Raw genomic sequence first — 6,000 nt, 5'->3', positions numbered from 1 at the left:
GTGGCCAGAATCTGTGCCTGGGCTGGAATAATACATTATGGCCTTTCTCTTGCATTTCAAAGACGATGGTACAATTTTTTTTTTTTTAAACAGTTGTTTTTTTCTTTGAATTTTCTTTTACCAGATCTAATGTGTTATATTCTCCTACATTAATTTCACATTTCCACAAACTTCAAAATGGTTTCAAGAATATTCATATCCTTGCATTTCTGCCTAAGCTACAGGCAGTTAGATTTGAGTGTCATTTTAGGCTAAAATTTTTAAAAAGGGTCCGATCCTTTTTATGTACTCTGACCAGGACTGTACTAGAGCACATTGTTGAGAACATCTCTCATAGAAATTGGATGTGTAGACCTGACAGTTAATAGTACTAATAATACTGACAGTATTATTGCTGTTCCAGTATATTACATTTCTATCTGCACAATTCTGGATTCATACTTCCATTGTTTAGGGAATTTCCCATTTTCTGACCCATTGTTAAACCTGGCAGTAAACTTGTCACCGTTCTGTTATCATTTTTATATTTTATAGCCAGTTAAAGTATCATGACATCACTTTTGATGACTGTCATTATGAAAAACTGAGAAGATTGCTTCTATAAAACGCCAACTCAGTCTGGAGCAGGAGATAGTCAACATTATTTTGCAAACGCGGCCAGTTCACAAGGACTTAATGGCATTGTATATAAACCCTCCCAAGATAATGTAGTTGTCACTGGCCACTTAGTTTATACAGTATGTCCATTTACAACAGATGAGGTTGTGTGGGGGGAGAGAGAGGCTCTTTGAGGAGAAATCCAATAAAGACCACTGTTATTCTTATCTTATGTGATCCTCCAGCTTGACTTCAACTTGGCTTTATGAGGAGCGTATATCATTCACGGAGACTCACAGATTACCCCGTGAATGTGGGAAAGAGCTGGATCAACTTTGATCTCAGAGCCCACCGAGGAAGAGTAATGGGGGCTTGTCTTAAAAGGCGATCTGGGGAGAAGTTGGCCACAGTCAGACTAGCAGTGAATGGGAAAACCACATGATGCATGGTAACTTGCTGAGGATGTATTAAGAGGTAATGTCTCCAGCTGATTAAGACAGGAGAGGGTGGGCGGTCAGAGAGAGAGAGAGAGAGAGGTCTCGGACACAAGGACTCCAGTCTTGACTTGATCTCTGGCAAGATAAAAAAAAAAAAAAGAGAGCCTGTAGTATCAGGGAAGAGGTAAAAACATTCTACATTTTTGTCAGTATACAGATGATAATTAGTTACAGGCAGCATGACTTTGGCTGTTGTCCACTATGACCTCAGCAGCTCTGAACATAACCTCTGTTTTTCTAAGGGGTGGAGGAGCTTAGCAATAATGAGGTGTGACATAAACTCAGCAAAGCCCTGAAAGTACCAAATGACATATTAGCTCATGCACAGCTTTGAAGAATACAGTGTGATTCACCAAGGAAACAGTGGCTAAATTGGTGTGTTCACCCCAAATGACTTGGTGAGCTCACCATTCTGGTGTGTAACAACAAATACTGGAGCCAAATCTGGAGAAGAAGGAGGAGCAATAAAGCCTTCTCATAAAAAAAACACATCAGACAAACAAATCAAGCCTAAACTGTGCTTCCTGTTTCTGCGAGACTACAATTGATTGTCTGGGGAGTCTGGGGGATGCTATACTTAGCTTATTCTCTTTGGTGCCATTCTCCACTGTGTCTCTGTCCCACCTAGAGCTGTGTGTCGGTCTGATTTAGGACTGTTTTCATGGGTTTGCCCTTTTGGCTCATAGTGATAAGGCCCCTAACACATTAGAGCCCTGTCACTCATCCATAGCCACCTGCTAAGGCTACTGAGGAACTTACACCATAAGGTTGTTTAAGAGAGACAGAGAGCACACAGCTCTCGCTCTCTCTAAAACATTCTTCTTTTGAGTGTCTTGTGGCTCCCCATGCCTATTCAGGCATAAGCCCATCTCTGCAAAGGGCAAAATCAATACTTAAACAATTGATACATTATCAGTGGTGTTTACCTTGGTTCCAACATATAAGTGACATTAACACAGACTCATCCAACCGTAGGCATGACACTCCTACAGAAATACAAACAGTGAATGTACACAACAGAGGCATGACCCCGTTTAATTCCTTAACTTTATTTTAAATACATTACTGGATTAGCACAGACAAATAAATAAACGTGAAAGGATATTTGTAGACATTGTATTTGGTCTGTTTGGGGAGGGGAAAACTGAACATTTGCTGTTATTGGCAGAGAGGTTTGCAACTCTCTTTCTTATTCGTCTATTAACTAATTTACCCCATGGTGATGTCACCATGGAAGGCCAAAACTCCATCCCACCAAAACAGGCTGAAATTTCAGGCAGTCTTTTCAAACAGCTCTTACAATAAAATATCATTTTCACAATTTCACAGTATTATTCCAACCTCATAGTGTGGAAATATAAAACACAGATTAATCCAATTTTTGACTGCACTGGGCCTTTAAGTACACCGGAGCACTACCACTAACAAACACTAGGTGGCAGTGTTTCATTGTAGTTTGTTATAGAAAATCAACCACACACGAAGCATGGAGATGGAGGAAAGGCTTGTTTGAAACCGATTTGAAATGGATTTGTCTATTTATCTGCCATCATTAATTATATAGTATTCCCTCTAGTCTCCTGTTGCGGCTAATCAGAAAACCAACACCACACATTATCAAAAACAGGTCTAGCATTTAACCCTGTGAGGTATTTCTCTGACTAACTCATCACGTTGTTTTATGATATACTTTATTAGTTAATGGAAATGTGTCTTCTGCATTAACCCAACCCCTTCAATATACACACACAGATACACACAAACACACATTAGGTTGGAGAGGCTGGAGCAGAGGGCAGCATCCAATGAGCAGGGGGTTGAGTCGGCAGTAGGTGGCACCTGTGATATTGATGACAGCAACCCTCCGGTTACCAGCTCACGCCTGCCAGATTCTCCCCCGTCGACAATGGGATTCAAACCCGCTTCTCTAACCCTCATTTTTTGCAGGTTATGTACAGAAAGTCTCCTTCTATCATCTCTCTCTGGAGGGCACGCAGGTGTCAAACTTCTCTCTCTCTCTCTCTGATGTCAGGAGGGTGTTCTAGGAGATGGTGATTCCCACTCAGAGTCAGTAGTGTGATTGATATGCTTTTGACTTCCCCCCCTAGGAAGAGCCAGACAGGCCTACAACTACAGGATTAATTCCCACCATAACCACTACAACCCCCAGCCTTAAAGGTTCAATGCAGCCTTTTTTGGGGTAACAATTAAGTATCTTACTGTGATTGCTTTCATTTCAAATAGTCAAAAAGAAACAAAAATAGCTTCTTAGCGAAGTTCAATTTCTCATGCAAGAATTTAGCTAGGACTGTCTGGGAGTGTTCTGAATTGAGAGGGGAAAACTGAAAATGACTTGTTATTGGCAGAGAGGTTTGGAACAATCTTTCTTATTGGTCTATTAACTAATTTACCACATGGTGACATCACCATGGAAGGCCAAAACTCCATCCCACCAAAAAAGGATGACATTTCAGGCAGTCTTTTCAAACAGCTCTTACACTAAAAGGGCCTTATCATAATTTTCACAATTTCACAGTATTATTCCAACCTCATAGTGTGGAAATATACACAGAAAAATCATGTTTTTGACTGCACTGGGCCTTTAAGAAACCATATAGAGAGGCACAGCTCCAGGTAATACGACTGAAAAATATACAGGCTCTACCCTAAGTGCTATGTGGTATACCCCAAGGCAGTTTGCACAGGAGGAGCCTAATACAACTCTTTTCTCTTTTACAACTCTGTTTTTCAGTCTTTTTAAACCCATGCCTCCAACTGTGGCCAAATCCACGAAAGGCCACATTTATCTGGCTATGTATTAAATACGCACAATGAGCAGTTAGTTAGATAACACCTGTGAATTTAAAAGGAAACGTTCACCAGTGTTTCTGCTGTTTAAAAGCAGCGCGGTAATAAAGCACAAGCAGTGGTAAAGGTCGGTGTCCCAAAGAAACGTAATAAATTAAGGCAGCAGCTGCTTGACAACAAACAACAAAACAACAGACAACAAATGACAAACAAAATGCAGTACTCATTTTACAACTCTGCTTTCATTGTGTAATTGAATTACATACATTTCTGGAAAACCTAATGCTAGTTTGAATATCTGTACCAATAAGGGTTGTTAGAAAGGTCCCAGGAGTAGATCTGATAACCAGGGACAGGTAAAGCCTTGGATACGTTTTGAATTGTATTTCAGAGAGGGTCAAAATAATGGCAAAGCTATTTTCCAAAACACATATTAGACTAGAGGACGGCGAGTTACAGTATAACAAACTGACTACATGATGATCATTCTCTACATGGGAAAACCCAGTATGTGCTATATAAAACGTATAAGGCACATAGGGGAGAGTGGGGTAAGTTGAGCCACCCTTGTTTCTAGGAAACCATACACAAAATGTATCATTTGACCAAATATTTAGGAAGAAGTCATCATTTCATGGAGTCTGTGAAGGAAGAAACCACATGGAAAGAAATGGTAAGCAAGTTAGGTCCAAATAAACAAATGAACAAATAAACCACAGTAGATCATTTTATGATTTTTCTATACATGAGTTGGGGTCTCTATAAGCTTCAATAATAACGTCCTAAACCTAGCATGAAAGTGCATTCTTGAAGCTGTGTGGGATAATATAGTCAAAATGTTTGCCTTGGGGTAAGTTGAGCCAATGGCCAACAGATAAGTTGAGCCAATAGCAACTTGATCAAATTGAGGTGTTTTCTTCCCAGGTGTAATGCAAGACATTTCGTTGGGATATGAGGTAACAACAGGGCCTGGCCTATGTTAAAAGTGTTTACAAAAGTACAAAGTGTTTGTTAGGTGTTAAAGCTGTGTTAAAAGATCCTTAAAATTATTAAAAGACCAAAAAAGTTATTGTGATGGATTGTGTTTGGGAAATAAAGATAGACATGATTTTAACAAGGTAGTGGTATTATTTCATTCAGTACAGAAATGTGTAGGCGGCTTAACTTCTTTGGGATAGGGGGCAGTATTTTCACGGCCGGATAAAAAACGTACCCGATTTAATCTGGTTACTACTCCTGCCCAGAAACTAGAATATGTATATAATTAGTAGATTTGGATAGAAAACACTCTAAAGTTTCTAACACTGTTTGAATGGTGTCTGTGAGTATAACAGAACTCATATGGCAGGCCAAAACCTGAGAAGATTCCATACAGGAAGTGCCCTGTCTGACAATTTGTTGTCCTTCTGTTGCATCTCTATCGACATTACAGCATCTGTGCTGTAACGTGACACTTTCTAAGGCTTCCATTGGCTCTCTAAAGCCGCCAGAAAGTGGAATGGGGTGTCTGCTGTCTCTGGGCAAAGTATAGGAGCAGAGTTTGTAAGTGATCAGCCTGGGGACAGTGAGACTGGAGATGCGCGGTCACGAGAACTCGCCATGTTTTTCTTTCAGTCTTTGAATGAATACAACGTTGCCCGGTTGGAATATTATCGCTATTTTACGAGAAAAATAGCATAAAAATTGATTTTAAACAGCGTTTGACATGCTTCTAAGTACGGTAATGGAATATTTTGAATTTTTTTGTCACGAAATGTGCTCGCGCGTCACCCTTCGGAAAGTGACCTGAACGCACGAACAAAACGGAGGTATTTGGATATAACTATGGATTTTTTGGAACCAAAACAACATTTGTTGTTGAAGTAGAAGTCCTGGGAGTGCATTCTGACAAAGAACAGCAAAGGTAATCCAATTTTTCTAATAGTAATTCTGAGTTTAGGTGACCCCGAAGTTGGCGGATGTCAAAATAGCTAGCCGTGATGGCCGAGCTATGTACTCAGAATATTGCAAAATGTGCTTTCATCGAAAAGCTATTTTAAAATCGGACATAGCGATTGCATAAAGGAGTTCTGTATCTATATTCTTAAAATAATTGTTA

At 39.8% G+C, this 6,000-nt stretch overlaps 1 protein-coding gene across 1 annotated transcript in view; it reads right to left on the bottom strand.

The window, feature by feature from the left end:
• Positions 1-2,123: 2,123 nt before the first annotated feature.
• The window catches only part of LOC106567512 (serine/threonine-protein kinase 32A), a 73,677-nt gene continuing 69,800 nt past the window's right edge, over positions 2,124-6,000 (bottom strand). The window contains exon 14 of the mRNA XM_014136828.2: positions 2,124-4,543. The gene's annotated coding sequence lies outside the window, so the exon portion shown is untranslated. The remainder of the gene's footprint in view (positions 4,544-6,000) is intronic.

The sequence above is a fragment of the Salmo salar genome, chromosome ssa13, assembly GCF_905237065.1.
Source record: "Salmo salar chromosome ssa13, Ssal_v3.1, whole genome shotgun sequence".
Lineage (NCBI taxonomy): Eukaryota > Metazoa > Chordata > Actinopteri > Salmoniformes > Salmonidae > Salmo > Salmo salar.
This window is presented reverse-complemented; position numbering and strand designations above follow the sequence as displayed.